The following is a 16,000-nucleotide window of genomic DNA, read 5'->3' as shown; positions in this document are numbered from 1 at the left end:
ATGACAATGGGTAAAAGAAAAATTTTCAAGGACAATTATTATTTCAAATTAGAAAACTCTAGGCTTTATTTCTTTGCACCCGAGACCTCGAGAAGTCCTCATCAAGCTATTAAGGGAAGAGGAGAGGGTGAAGACGCTGTAGCCATCAGTCCCCTGCAATGAAGTCTAAGACACAAGGATCAGCAGGAGGCGCCCAAGGACACCTCGACTGGGCTGGCACATTTAAGCCCCGCCTGCTTCCCCACCACTCCAAGAGATAAATTCGCTATCTGGTCTTACTCCCGCAGATTAAAACCACATGAGCCACCTGGACCCCAAGCCACTTTGGGATTCCAGCTTTCTAGCAATAATCAAGTTATCTTATATTTTCCTCAAATTAAAAAAAAAAAAGGCTCATTTATAAAAAATGGAAGGGCTGCTCAGATCAAAAAGTGTTTTACAGAAAGACAAAGAGTGAACAATCTCAACCATTTCGTGAGCTAGTAACACAAAGAGAACTTTGATTTTATTTCTCATATATTTTATAAACACAGGAAAGGGTGCGTAAAAGACATCATGTGGGTTGCAGTTGAGGGGACAGCGGCTGGGCACGGGTCCAAAATCTCCCCATGATGTTACCCGTGACACATACATGCACAAAAAGTCAGACATATAACGAAGCATTTAAATAATTTAATTTGTATGTACGAGTCATGGGACCATGGGACTATGCAGCATATTTATTTTCTTTTTCTTCTTCTTCTTCTTTTTGTTTTTTAGACAGAGTCTCGTTTTTGTTGCTCAGGCTGGAGGGCAACAGCGCTATCTCAGCTCACTGTAACCTCTGCCTCCAGGTTCAAGCGATTCTCCTGCCTCAGTCTCCCGAGTATGTGGGATTACAGGCACCCATGACCAGGCCTGGCTAATTTTTTGTATTTTTAGTAGAGATGGGGTTTCACCATGTTGGCCAGGCTGGTCTTGAACTCCTGACGTCAGGTGATCCACCCGCCTTGGCCTCCCAAGGTGCTGGGATTACAGGCCCACCGTGCCCGGCCTATTTTCTTCTTTACAGTTTTCCTACTTTTGAATTTTTCTGAAATTAATCTGTTGTACTTTTATAATGAGAAAAAGGTTTTACAGCAGTGTCTAAAATTGTTGTAGTTAAGTGAAATACCGTCTTCACTGTGTCACTTTCAGCCTCAAAAATCTACAACAGCTTCCCCAATAGCCATCCCATCGACCTCACAGTCCTCCAAGTGTTTTCTGCCAGACCTGATGTCCAGAACTCCTGGCATAACACAAAAGGTCCTCTTGGGCAGGGCACAGTGGCTCTGGCCTATAGACTCAGGACTTTGGGAGACCTAGACAGGAGGATTGCTTGAGCCTAGGAGGTCGAGATCAACCTGGGCAACACAGTGAGACCCCATCTTTACAAAAATAAAAAAAAACTAGCCAGGTGTGGTGGCTTGTGCCTCTAGTCTCTGCTCCTTGCGAGGTTAAGGCAAGAACATCACCTGAGCCCAGGAGTCAAGGCTGCAGTGAGCTACAATGGCACCACTGCACTCCAGTCTGGAAGGCAAAGTGAGAACTCCTCTCTTTAAACAAACAAAAACAAAACAAACAAAAAAAGGCTTCCCCCGTGGCCAGTGCCCTAGCCTGTCTCCCTTATTAGTTCTACCCGTTACTCTTCTGCATGGGTCCATATTCTTGATGTCCGGGCTGGCTCCGTACTGGGATGTTCGTTTACATCCATATGCCTTCACTCACTTTCTAACTTTGCTTGAAATACCTCTTCTTCCCACCACATCCCACTTACTGGCTGGCTCTGGTGAGAGGTCCCCTCCTCTTGGAAACGGTCCCTGAGGTGATTGCCTGTTGCTTCCTCCTTGTTCCAGGCACCTCGTGCTCACGTTCAGTACAGACTGATTTTCCATTGTTCTCTCTAGGACAGGAACTCCTCTTTGCTGTCCCCAGCACAGAGCCCAATGCCTAGCCTCAGTGGATAAATGTCTGTTAAACTGTGTTTTCATCTTAACCATTCTTTCTTATAAATCTCCAATGCAGACTCACTACCTCAGCCTTGCAATCATCTGCCTTAGCATGAAGGATGACTGCAAACCCAGTAACTGTGTGTGCCATGCTTCCTAACTGGAATTTCATCAACCTAAATGACTCATACCTTTGCCCCCTTTTCACAACCCTCCATGCTCTTTCACAAGAAGCCTCCCCTCCTTGACCAGTTATTAAGGAATATGACAATTATTGCTCACAACTTACCCTGTTAGACTGCAATCTCCTTCATGAAAGAAAATGTGACATATTATTTGGAATTCCATCTCTCCCGAGTCCCTATACAGTGTTTCACACAAAGAAAGACCTCCAACGCAATGACTGCAGCACTACTTTGCTTCTGGAAACAGTTCCAACCAGCTGAGATGCAATTGTTTTACTAATTTGGCCAATATACATCATTGAGTTTCAAATGCTCCAAATGTTCCTGGAGATCACCCTCTTCTCAGTAAGAGGCAGAGGGAAAACAAGATCATGAATCCCTTTTCTAATCATGAGCAATGAGAGAAACAAAAATGTCCCGTTTTATCAGCTACATCAGAGGACCACCAAGAACCCCTGATGAGAGCAGGATGTTGAAGCAGCGACCAGGGCTGATGTCAGGTCACCTGCCTGTGAGGGCAAGGCAGAACCAGGGCTCTGGCACACCTGCTTCGTTCCCCTGCTACCGACAGGCTTGCTATTTCTTTCAAAGATTTTCTCATGGACCTTCACAAGCGAACACGGTGTTAGAAAACATAGTTTCGGGCTTGGGGAGGCAGTGTTGTTTTAGACTGGCTGGGAAGTCACGCTGAGCAGCGAGAGGACAGATCTCTCTTAGAGGAGACAGCCCCACTTGGCTGCACCCTCCAACGAGGCCACAGGGCATATTATCCTGGTGGGTCAGGTGGCACTGGGGCTCACAGTCAAGCCATCATCAGGTTACTGCCTCTGTTTCATCATCGTGAAAGTTAAGCCATGATCCAGGTCTCTGGGTCTTCCCAGGCAAGTCAGTGCAGAGCCCAAGCCTATGCACAAATGAACCACCTCACAAGGATGAGAGCTGTGTGTGACCGACGGCTCTGCAAAAAACATCTCAGCAAAGGAGTTCACTCAGAGCCTTGTGAGCATATGACACTCTCCAGCTCCACTAAAGTGATCCATGGGTTCATACGGAAGCTACTAAATGGGCCTTATTGCAAAGGTGTGGCTTCAGCCATAGCTGGACTCTAGGGAGCATGGTGTTTTCAACATATACTCTGGAACATTCCTCACTCATAAGTAAAGATTACATATGCAGGGGCACAGTGAATGCTTGCCTAAAAGACAGTGTAATGCTAAGCAAAATCGTCTGTGAACAGGAGAAGAAATATCATGATTTTAATTCTGGAATGCTCAGTCACCTAATCTTCAATGTTTTGTGTTCAGATGACAGGCAGGAAACCGAGCTAGAGTTTATGCTTGTCCAATTAATCAAATAACCTCCATGCCACTTATCCTTGGAATTGGCATCAGAAAAGCCCCCATGTGCCCCCAAATCATATAAATTCCAGTTTCCTAGTCATTAAATCCAGGTTGGCCTAATGCTAATATGTCATATTTTGACATGTAGCCACAGGGGATATACAGTCAAAATTAAGAGGAGACCTCAGCTAAAATCGGCATGCCCTGCTCGGATGAACAATTTATGCCCACACATAGATAAAACTGCATATATCTTCTCCAAACGATGAATATTAAAATGTTAGAAACACAGAGAGACATAATTCATTGACTCATTTTGCATAAAACATTTCTTTTAGCTTTCAACCAAACATATAGAAGGGATATTTACATCATCGCAAGTTCACAGGCTATTATTACATGTAATTATATACAGACTTTCAATACTACTATCATCATGGTATTTATTGAATAAACCTGAAGCATTAACAAAATCGTGTTTCCCCCAGTTTTAAACCCGACATGGCTTCCCTATGCACTTAGCATAAACGTTTATCCAACCCCTCACATCACCTCCAAGGCTCTCTAAGCCCATCTCTACCTCCCCCACACCATCCCAACCTCTCCAGCCCCGGCCCCACCATCACTCATTCTGCCCTGCCACACTGGCTCTCTTCCTTTGTTCTTTGTCCCTTGAACAAGCTAAGAGAAAGGCCCTTGTCCCCGCTGTTTTCTTTGTTTGAAAGGCTTTCTCCCGAAACCTCCGTGTGGTAGTTAACTCTCCAATCTCAGGTGAGACATCACCCCACTGAGGGCCCTCCGCAGCCAGCCCCACGAGCGCTGCCTTTCACCTGCAATCACCATTATGCTCCCCGTACTCACTTCATTTTCTCTAGAGCATAAGTATATTCCAATCTGAAATACATCGTTGTTGTTGTTTTTTTTTTCTGATTATCTGGACCACAAATATATAAGCTCCAATAAGAAAGTAGTTTGCTTCCACTACAGGGTCTACAACTGCGTCTGGCACATAATAAGTCCACCATAAGCATTTGTTACACAGATGAATGCTGTGCTAGAAGGTGGATAAAGCAAATTACAGACATGGCGACCCACCGCCTGGAGCTAATGATTGAGAAACAAGTGGACGAATAGCCGAGAAACACAGAAAAAAAATTTAGCAGTTGCATACTGAATTATGATTAAGTAATCGAAGTTAGCTGAACATATCAAACGTGAATAAATTAAGTCAAAACAAGTCATATGGAAATGCTAATGACCTAGGCTGGGAAAGCTCTCTGAGGTTTGAGAACGAGGAACTTTATGAACTTTCTAACACGGTCCCCAGTATGGCACCTAACTGCCTAGAACATCAGAGTTGCTCAATAAATGTCCCCGCTGAATTGCTGAATTTTGCAATTCTTAAAGTAAGAAAATGTTAAAATATGATTTTAGCTTTCTTAGTGAATATTTTTAAAGACCACTTGTCTATAATTCACACTGATGTTTCTCTCTTGGCATAAATACCAGATATATGAGTATGAAACTTAAATAGTAGAAAAATCATCCATGGGTGCAGGTAAGACACAACCCAGAATAATTTTTTTTTTAAAAACGCTGAGAATTTTTTTTTAGCCTGACAAATTTCAAAGAGGCTTTACAAGTGCAAACAGACTTCAGCTTTTTCACATTCCTATGCCCAGAAACTGGGACGTGAAAATGCCAGGAACCCTTTCAATAACTCAACTATGTGATAGATGCAGGAGAAACTCTCCAACGACCAAGATTACTCCTATGGAGCTGCCAAAGAACCAGATGCTTCCTTCAAAAGCATATCAATTTGGCGGTGAAAAATCCTGTGGCCTCGGCTCCAGTCGGGAAGGGCAGGTGGGATGGCACGGTGCGGGATGCCTGTTCCCACTTGCCTCAGCAACCATCTTCTTCTGACAGTAAAACTGTGTTACTCCCAGGCTTGCAGGCATGAGCAAAATACATGGCTTTGCTATATATAAGGACGGGACTTGGAAATATTTGGTCTGAGGCCATGCAAAATGAATTCCATACATGGGGAGACTGTAATATCGAAAAAGATGAAAATAGTTTCACTGCACTTGAAATTTTTATCTTCAAAGAAATTGAACATAGATGAAGGAAAAAATAGCTGCATTAAAAAAAAAGTTTCATAATGCAGGACATTAGAAAATAAAACTTTTTTTGAGCAATACATACAACAAAGAGCAATTGTTTTTACGACTGCCATCTACCAAACCATCAACTGTGAAATCTTTCTCTTTAATCATGAGTTTTTAAAAGGCTCTATTCATGTGCATCCATTTTCACAAACTCTTGTGAAATGAGCATGACCTGGCTTGAAATAATAAACCCAAAGGGTTTCTGTTGTACTTGTTGTTGAGGTGAGGCATTCGCCTTTTTTTTTTTTTTTAAGAAAGCCAGGACTTCATTTCTGCATATGAAGCTCCTCGTGTTGTTCATCCTCATTTAAATGTGCAGCTAAAATTATTTCTTCAGTCTCTTTAACCCTGGTGGGCCCCCTGAGAGTCTGTGCGTTCCGGGCTTTTGTAATTACGCAGCTTGCACCTGAGCGTCTCCATCTCTGGTAATTAGAGCTCATGGCGGCGGTTTCCTTCCCAGCCGACCTGGCCGTGGGGCCGGGAATGAACACATGGAGGAGTGGTGAGTGTGGCGAGCCGCTGTCTTGACCTCTTCTGCACCTTACCCTACTTCAGGATGGCAGGGTTCTCCGTTACACCGGGGGTGCCTGAAGGGCAGGACCCACATCCTCCATTCTACCTTCTCAGCACCGAGCAGGATCCTCTCTCATGGAAAATGGCTCACCCCATGTATTCATGCACAATTATGTATTTGGAGGGAAGTGGCTCTTTCTGTTTTCATCCGTCACTGTCCACTAAGATACAAATACAGAAAAAACCTCTGCATCTCTAAATGAAAACACTGAACGTATTCAGAATAGCTCCTTCTCACAACCCCCTTCCACCTGTCTACCCAAGTCACAGAGTGCAATGAACCTCAATGTCTTTTTTTCAAGCTGTTTTTCATTCTCAACACCTAAGTTGACTTTCTTGTTCCACGGCAGTAGCCAAACACTAAAACTAAAACTAAAACTAATTTCCCTGGGCAATATATAGAAAGGCATACTCTCTCACTGTTTTCCTTCGTGGGCTGGACAGATGCTTGCTGGTTCACTTGCCAATAATGATCAACATGGCACTCAACTGAGCCTTCAAAATAGAAAACATATCAGCGGCCCCAGGTTGACCTCTGAGATCTACTTTGGAGTAATTAACAGGTTTATAGTCCTTAAAAAAATCTATGGACGTGCCAAAGAAAACTGGAACAGTACTGTCCATTTACAGGCCCCATCAAACATGGGGTACGTCTGACGGGGCCTCTAAATGGACAGTACTATTTCTAAACATGGGGGATACCCCACAGCTGCCTCGCTGTCCAGCCAGTCAGACCACTGCGTCAAGCAGATGTGAAGAGACAGACGGGAACAAGCCAGAGGGATGTGGACAAGATGGCAATCTGCTTTGGGAAGAAGAGCCTCAGCCCACAGCATCTTTTTCAATCTTTCCCCAGAGGCTCCAAAGCACCTCCTCAGCCCAACCAGCCTCCCTGGTGAAACTCACGGCTGTGGCTGGTCAGGAAGAGAAGCAAAAGGAAGGGGAGGGGGACTGGCCGTGGCAACGGAGGTGGGGAAGGCGAGGAGGATGAGGAGCCGTCTGTTTTCATTAATCAAGTGGCCAGTGGTAGAGAAGACTGTGTGGTCACTCAGAAGACTACACAACTGAGCTAGGGAGCAGCCGAGTGCCGCGGTCACTACCCGCCAGCAACTGTCGCGTGTTCACCAGCACTTTTGTATTCTTGTTCTGCCTCTAAGAGGCACAGAAAACAGCCAAGCAACTGCAGACAAATGTACTTCTTAATAAGAACAGTAGCTGCCGTGACTGAGTTCTCACCCTGTGTCAGACACTCTGCTAAGAACTGCCTTATGTCTTCGCCTTTAAGGGTATCAATGAATATTTATTATTTTAAGTGAGGACTTCCAAAAATACAGTTGATCCTGAAACAACATGGATTTTAAAAACTGCACGGGTCCACTTACATATAGGGTTTTTTGAGTTTTTTTTAATAAAAGTTACAGCAAATGTGCCTGCCTGCCTCTCCTGCCTCCCTTTCCCCTCCCTCTACCTTTCCCACCTCTGCCAGTCCTGACACAGCAAGCACACCCCTCCCTCTTCCTCCTCCTCCTCAGCCAGCATACTCCACGGGAAGATGGAAAGAATAAGACCTTTATGATGACCCACTTCCACTGAATGAAGAGTAAACATATTTTCTCTTGCTTATGGTTTTCTTAATAACATTTTCTTTTCTCTACCCTACTTTAGTGTAAGAATAATATCTGTCATATTATACAGTACATATTATATAATACATGTAACATACAAAATATGTGTTAATCAACTGTTTATGTCGTCAGTAAAGGTTCCAGTCAACATTAAGCTATTCATAGTTGAGCCTTTGGGAAGTCAAAAGTTACATGTGAATTTTTGACTGCATGAGGGTTGGCACCTCTAACCCCAGAGCTGTTCAAGGGTCAAGAGCACACACTCCTGGGTTCCAAGAATAGTCTACCACTCGCTGATCACATGAGCTAAGGCAAGTAACTCAACCTTCAAAAGAAAACCTTTCTTGATCTGTAAAACAGGAATAACAGAATTTAAAATGTACGCAAGGCATGTACTTAGCTGGTGCAGACAATGATCCTGACAACAGCTAACGTTTACATTATCCTACACCCACTCTATAATGCTACACACACCAACAGAACAAGGCACAACAGAGGTCCGGTAATGTGTCTAGCCCCACAGCTAGTCAGCGGTAACATCAGGATTCAAACCTAGAAGTCTGGTACCAGAGTCCACGTTCTTAAACCATTAACCTACAATGCCTCTCGAGTAAATAGTCAATAAGTGGTAGGTGAGAGGTTGCAGGAAAAAACAGGAAAGGAAGGGACACGAAAGCAGTCCTCATTGGAAAACTAGGTTTCGACTGGCACTGTCGGACTGGGCTGCAGTTTAGGTCCTCCCGCTGCTGAGTTCCCTCACTTCATCTCCTGCTGCTTCTGGTTTCCCATCTATAAAATGCGAGCGAAGGATTCTATTTATCTCACAAGGTGCTTCTAAGGAGTAAAAAAAGTCACATGTCGTGTTCGACCAATTTAGTCATATCAAGATTTGTTTTAGATAAATTGTCTGTTAGTTTTAATCGCCATGACTCAGTTTTTATGTTCACTTTTTGGTCAAAGCCAAATAATATATATAAATATATACAATTTGGGCTCCAGCCAGACTCCCACACACTCTTAGCCAGGCATCCCGAGCAGGGACCATCCCTCTTGTCTAATGGCTGTGGAACAGTGAGGGCAGGAATCCTCCTTGACAAAGAAAGTTCAACTCCGTGTTTCAAAGTCTAAACTCAGTGGATTTGAAACTATTTCAGATTCAGAACAGAATTTCTCAGGGTGAAAATAAATCTATGACTCCTCTTAACAGCAAAAAAAAAAAACTTGAAATAATGATTTTAAGAGTAAGACTTTAAAAATACAGATCTACACTTTCCACTATAAGAGCCACTAACCACACACATATGGCATTTAAATGTAAATTCATTAAGTTAAATGATAAGCTCAGTTTCTCAGTCCTGACGGCCACGTGGAGTCAGGGGCACCCGTGCTGGACAGCTCAGATCTACGGCCTCTCCACCATCGCTGAAAGCACTCTTGAGCAGTGCTGGGCCACGTGCTTTGCGGACAAGTAAATTTTCCTTTAACGTGTGCTCAGTGTACTTTATTTAAAACATTGAACTTCTTATAATATTTGTCACTCCTACATTATTCCATTATTTAGACAGTCCTTCCCTTTGTTCCTTGGCTCTCTCATAGCGGTGACAGAAGATGAACGCAATCACTGATTTACTTTTCTATCTCCCCAAGGAGACGGTGAGTTCCAGAACTCGGTAAATGCTGAGTCTTACAATTCCCAAGGGCACAACACAGACCCTGTCCTTATTACATTACCATCCTACACCACGAGCATAAACTCCAAACAACCTGAATACAACTTGAAAACATTTTTAATTACTCAAAAAATAATCCATAGTATATATTCTCAACAATTTTTTTAAGCAAGATGCAGTTGGGGTGATTCAAATCTTGAGTTAAAAAAAAAAGTCAACAATCAGCTCTAAGCCAATGTTTAGGCAATGCAGTGATGCTTAAGTTCTTTATTCAACCATTAGCGTACTGATGAAATTCTCTGTAAGGAGTAAAACATCATGTCCTCTGTGACAAATTAAGGTACAAAGCTGTTTCCTCTGTTCTCTGCTTTCCAGCTTGTATTAACTAGTGCCATAAAAGAAAGCCTTTAAGATAATATTTATCTGCAGAAACAAACACTGATTTAAGGCACTTAGAAGCACATATGTGCAATGAGGGGAACACTCGAGGGAATCCTAATATTTTATCACGTCGTGGATATTACTGCCGTTGTACGTGCGTATCTCCATACTCAACCCACTCTCGATATTTCATGTCAAGCTCTACCCCCAACCAAAGCTGTTCTGGTGGCATACCTGCAGAGTACCCACAATAATGGCACCAGTAAATATCACGTCTTACCCTTTGTCAGAACTGTCTAAGATTACATAAACATGACATATTTTAAGAAGGAATGCATCCCTGTTGTTTACAGTGTAACAAAGATAATGCCATGACAAATATCCTAAGCTATAAATAAAGACATTTACCATTGTACTGCACTTACTCATCTCTGGGTTGAACAAATGTTAATTATAGAGAATTTGAAAATGGGACTTGTTAATGTCATTTTTAATTTAGCATGTTACAGTGTAAATGTTTTCCATTGTGTTAATTTACACCTGTTATCACAAGCTTCATTATTAGGTTTATCGTGGAGCAGCTCTCTGTGACTCTGAAATTTGCTTAAAATGGCAGAAACAATTACTAATTAGAAGGGCATGTTTACTTTAATTATATTTATTTCCTAGTCTAGTTTTATATGTAATGTACTATGGAAGTGTATGATTTAATTAGTGAAACCCATTTATCAAGAGTAATTTCTCAAATGAGTACTGCTGACAAAATACAACAGATTCTTCCAGTGTTTCATAAATTCCTTGGGTGATATTTCTACAGAGAGGTATCCACATGGAAATCTTTCACTCATAAGTTCAGAGCATTTCCCGTTTTTGTTCCAAATACTGCAATAATTACCAGTAACAATTCAGCTCTAGAAATTTTTAGTGCAAATCTTAAGATATGGTGTGCAAAATGTAGAAATGTATGAATACAATCTTTAAAAATCTATAACCAAAATTAACATGGGATTTCTTTATTGATGTTCATACTCACAAATTTCAAATCCTACTTTATTAAATCCTATTGATATTCACATGCAAAAATTTAAAAATCCTTCCTTAATGTATAAAAAGCAAATTCTGTTTTATAAAATAAAAAATACATGGCTTTTTTTCCTCTCTGGAGTCATTTCTCTGACTTCCAAAGTACAACTGCCTTTTGTTTTTGTCAAATATTGGGGCACGGCAAGTACCAATCCAGTCGGCAAGTACCAATCCAATAATCAATTCAGGCAAAGATCATTCTGGGAAAGACTGTGGGGAATGGTCTCAAAAGATCACCTGGTCTCAAAAGATCACCCTACAGGCACCTTAATCACAAAAGGAAGAAAGAACCTTATAGCACAAAGAAATCTGGTGGCCACTGCCTTATTCATGTGAGCTCACATCACCACCAAAGGGACAGAATGACACCGCATACTTCCTGTAGTGCCACAGGGGAAGGCCACTCTGTCCTGATGGGATATTCTCGCATCTTCTAGGAAGAAACAATTGGGACTGGGGGACATTCCACAAGACCCAGCCTGGACTTTTCAAGCTGCTACATGTCACAAGAGACTTTGAAAAAGCTGGAGGACTATTACAGATTGAAAATGAGACTAACGAGATGTGACAACTAAACATAATGTGTGATCTCTGGCTAGATTTAGGACTTTAAAACAGCCATAAGAAAAATTACTAAGACAATCAGGGAAATTTGAATATAAACTGTGCACTAGATATTAGTATATTGAGGTTAAAATTTCCTGAGTTACACTAGAAATGTTTAGGGATGAACTGTCGTGACCTGAGTCTTTCAAATGTTCAGAAAACAAAGTGAGAGCTATCAAGAAAATGTGGCAGAATGGCTAGTGAATGGGGGTGAAGAGTATTCCCCCATCTCCATGGCACCATTTTTTGAACTTTTCCATATATTTGAAATTTTAAAAAATCACAGTTGGGAAAATAGAAATAATCCAATGGGCAGAGTGGGAGGCCAAACTAGGAGTACTCCTCATACAACATCTTACACCTCAACCTTCAAGAAACATTACCACCCTATTCTGAATGTAAGCTTTCTAGCATTAATGTTAAACCCATTAAAATGGCAGTTACTCGGCCAGGCACAATGGCTCACACCTGTAATCCCAGCACTTTGGGAGGCTGAGGCGGGCAAACCACGAGGTCAGGAGTTCGAGACCAGCCTGGCCAACATGGTGAAAACCCGTCTCTACTAAAAATACAAAAATTAGCCAGGCATGGTGGCACGCACCTGTAGTCCCAGCTACGTAGGAGGCTGAGACAAGAGAATTGCTTGAACCAGGAAGGCAGAGGTTGCAGTGAGCCGAGATTGCACCCCTGCACTCCAGTCTGGTTGAGAAAGCAAGACTTCATCTCGGGGAAAAAAAGGCAGTTACGCTTGCAAATGGCTTCATGGTTGTCTCTCAAAATATTTAGTCACAACATTCCCACGAAGCACATTCTTCACACTGTCACATAAACATTCTTATGTTTTATTTTACATTTTTGGGATAGGGTCTTGCTCTGTCACCCAGGCTACAATGCAGTGGCACGATCATAGCTCACTGCAGTCTTGATCATAGCTCACTGCTGCCTTGCAGTTCAAAACTCCTGGACCAAATATTCCTTTTTTAGATCCCAGAAAGAATCCACGCCACAGAGCAGCCAAGATGTTTCTTGTATAAAGACTCGTGCATCTTGCCAGCTTAGGTGAGAGTTCCTGTACTTGTTGTCTAGAAAAGATGTATCTGCAGAGTGTGTTTCAATTTTAAGATCCTTACTATAAGGTCCACTACACAGCCCTGTGCACAAGTGTGCAAAAACACACTTTCTTAAAGGAAAGTAAACGTCAGTGCATGCAGGATTTTATCTGACCGAGAGAAATCCCCCAGGCACCCTAAAGGGCAGATCATTACCCCTCATCTCCCAGCAGTCCCTGCTTCATATTTCCACACTGCCCCTGCAGATGCAGATGGGCTTGACTGATGCACCAATTTCCATGCAGCAGCAGATGCTGACAACCTCTTCTGGGGATGCTGCTGTTGACTAACGTGGAGTAACAGCCAACGAGGCAACAGTCCCATGGAAAGAAGACCTGCCAGAAGAATGCCACATTCCAGGTTCCCTGTCTCCCATCCTCTCCTACCCAGATAGAGAAACTGTCCAACATGCTCTCCGCTAATCCTTGTGACTGACACAAAGCTTTCCAGCAACCCATGTCGTTTTTAGAAATGCTGGGGAAGTTATTTACAAGAGTCCTGATTTCTCCCCATGGCAGAGCCCGTTTCTTCCACCTCAAATCGTCATTCAGGTAGTCTTCTTTAAATGTGGTTATCCTGCCGATTAGGGCAGATATCAAGCCCCTTTGTTTAAATGTGCACCCACTCCCACCCCAGCCCAGGATTTAACCTCTGGGGTAGACCAGCCCTAAAAAAGGAGGTAAAAAGGTATTTTGAAAGAGAGCTGGAGAATACGAGCTGAGCCTGTGCAATGGCTCCCAGGAAGACGTCGAGGGGCTTCCGTGAAGAACTAGTTAAGGGGGGAGCCAATCTGCAGATAAATCAGCAGCTCAGCAGCTTTCAACTCAGTCTTCAAACATACTGCTCTTGCAATGTTCTGAGGCTGAAAATAGATCTTCTGTCTCCAGAAAAGGAAAGAATTAGGATGAGGCCAAGCTTGTTAGGAGAAACAAGAGAGGCTGGTATTGAACCTGATTAGACAGGAGCATCTTGCTAGTCCCCTTTCCCAAGCTGTAAAAAGTTAAGATGAAAAAAACGAGCACGGCTCACATTTCTTATCTGCTAATACAGAGCTTAAATTAAAACTCAGGGCGTCTCTACACGGACAGATGACTTGTAAGTGTCCGCCTCTGTGTGTTCACAGATCTACAGCATACACTGCGTGTGTGTTTCAAGAAGGGACAGCCCAGATAAGGGGAGGTTACTGAAGCAGGCTAAGTTTCAGCAAAGTGTAACCTTCACCTTAGAAACCAGGAACCAGAGTAATTAGATTACAATCTTTCCAACACTGTGGGAGAGATTTGATCAATTAAAGCCAAGATCAGTTACATTATTTGGTTTACCTAAGTAATGGATCCTTAAATGCAGTCAATACTTCTCTAGGCTGTGAGTCTTCAAGACCTGAGATGCATTCAACAAAAAACACAAATGGATTTTCAAAGGGCCTCAGGATGTTCATCACAGGCTGGGGAAGAGGACTGCAGAGGATGGGGGGAAGGAAGAAACAGACAACAGATGCGAGCTTGCTGTATGAAGCCTTCATTTCCCTCCCTCATTGGTGTGCTGTTTTCATGTTTATTTTGTAGTTCATGTATGAATTACATTTGTTTTACCAAAGAACCTTAATCCAGGGATGGGCAGCCATGCCACTCAATTCATTTTAAAATTGCAGCATTAAAACTCATTTAATAGGAGAAAGAATACAATTAAGATTTCTATTTGTGTTTTTGAAAATCCACAAAAGTTACATTGCAAAGTTACGAAGAAAAAGGCAGAAGTAGCTCCAGATCTTCTACCTCGTCCCCCATCCCATCCCTTCCATAACTTGGATTTAGGGAAGGACAATGACCCAGTATGCTTGGGACCTACCTGGAGCTGACCATATCCTGCCTTCTAGGACCACCCTGGCTTAGAACGGATCCATAAGAGTCCCGTGTTAACAGCAAATGTTCACACCACCTACACTCCTTATCCCCACTGTATGTCCAGGGTCTGTTTCCAGTCCTCCCCTACCCAGACACAGGAACTCCTCCAGAGGAACCCAGGAAATGCTCCTGGGCTTAGAGATTGTGATTCAACTTGGCGGGTCCATTTGCCAAATCATACTGTTTTAAAGCCTAAAAATAATGTATCTGTAGGTCCACATAGAACACTGCCCAGGCCACTCTCAATCCATTCACTAATGAGGACTCCTCCAGGGGCAGGGCAGGGCAGGACAGGGCGCTGCACCTGCTCACGCTTCCTCCAGCCGCCTTCCCCAGTACGAGCTCGAGCATGCGCACCTGCAACATGGGAGGCTCTTATCAGTGATTTTGTTTAACACACTTGTAATAATTAGAAAACGAAGCAACTAATTCCTGACTTCCCCAAGAGCAGGGCTTCTGTTAAAAGATGTGGGTGAATGCGACAAGAGGGGAAGTGGAGAGGGGGAAATTGATCCTGAGAGTTTACTTTGCATAGCTTTGAAGTCTTTGCAGTAATGATGAAGACAAGCCGAGGTAATCTAAAACAACAGGTAATCAAAAAGTCATTTATGTTTACCTTTTATCATCAATTATCTTCCTCTTGGCAGCCGTTGAAAAATTATGTTTTACTCAAAAGTCAGCCTGTTGACTTTATTTATACAACACTTGAACTGTGTTGGGTGTCAGCGTGTTAGCCACTGTGGAATTCCAAATTCTGCCGTTTGACAGTACCCGAGAGTTGACTCTCAGAGTGGTCTTGTAATAACTGTATTCTTGGTTCCTAAAATGAGATGTTTTAGCTCAATGCCAAGAGTGTGAAAACACACGGGCGCATTACATTAGAAACCTGGACCTACCTGTCAGTTAATATCATTTCCCTCCAACATGAAGAAAACACATCCAGAGCTCAGTCTTCTCATTTATGGAATGGGGATAATAATAGGTAGCTTGCCTTGCATGGTTGTCTTTTAGAGCAGGAAAGATAATGTATAAGAAGCACCTAGAATTGTCTTTGACATGGGGTGGGAGCACAGCCTATTATGATGAGCCATATCCCTGAAAAAGAGTCCCTTTGAGTGTCTTCGTCTTTCTGGCTGAATCATCTGCTGATTCAAGAGGAGGAGGCCATATGCAGAGAGCACAAAGGGAGCTCCCCCACGGAGCTTCAGATGGTGGCCCTGCACTCACCTAATTATGCACGCCAGCATGAAATCTGCCTGACATCCCTCTTCCTCATCCTCTTGACAGCAATAGCATTAAAGGATTAAGTAGTATTTGGGGCTCTGAAGGAGCCTGAAGAGTGTTTATGTATAAAAGGAAGAGCTCATAATCCAAGTACATAAGACA

At 42.8% G+C, this 16,000-nt stretch overlaps 1 protein-coding gene across 7 annotated transcripts in view; it reads right to left on the bottom strand.

Moving 5' to 3' along the window:
• LOC105490094 (ALF transcription elongation factor 3) overlaps positions 1-16,000 on the bottom strand; it is a 620,895-nt gene that overhangs the window by 515,607 nt on the left and 89,288 nt on the right. The gene's annotated exons all lie outside the window — the stretch shown is intronic.

Source organism: Macaca nemestrina, chromosome 13, assembly GCF_043159975.1.
Source record: "Macaca nemestrina isolate mMacNem1 chromosome 13, mMacNem.hap1, whole genome shotgun sequence".
Lineage (NCBI taxonomy): Eukaryota > Metazoa > Chordata > Mammalia > Primates > Cercopithecidae > Macaca > Macaca nemestrina.
The sequence above is the reverse complement of the archived record's forward strand: the minus strand, read 5'-3'. Positions and strand labels throughout refer to the sequence as shown.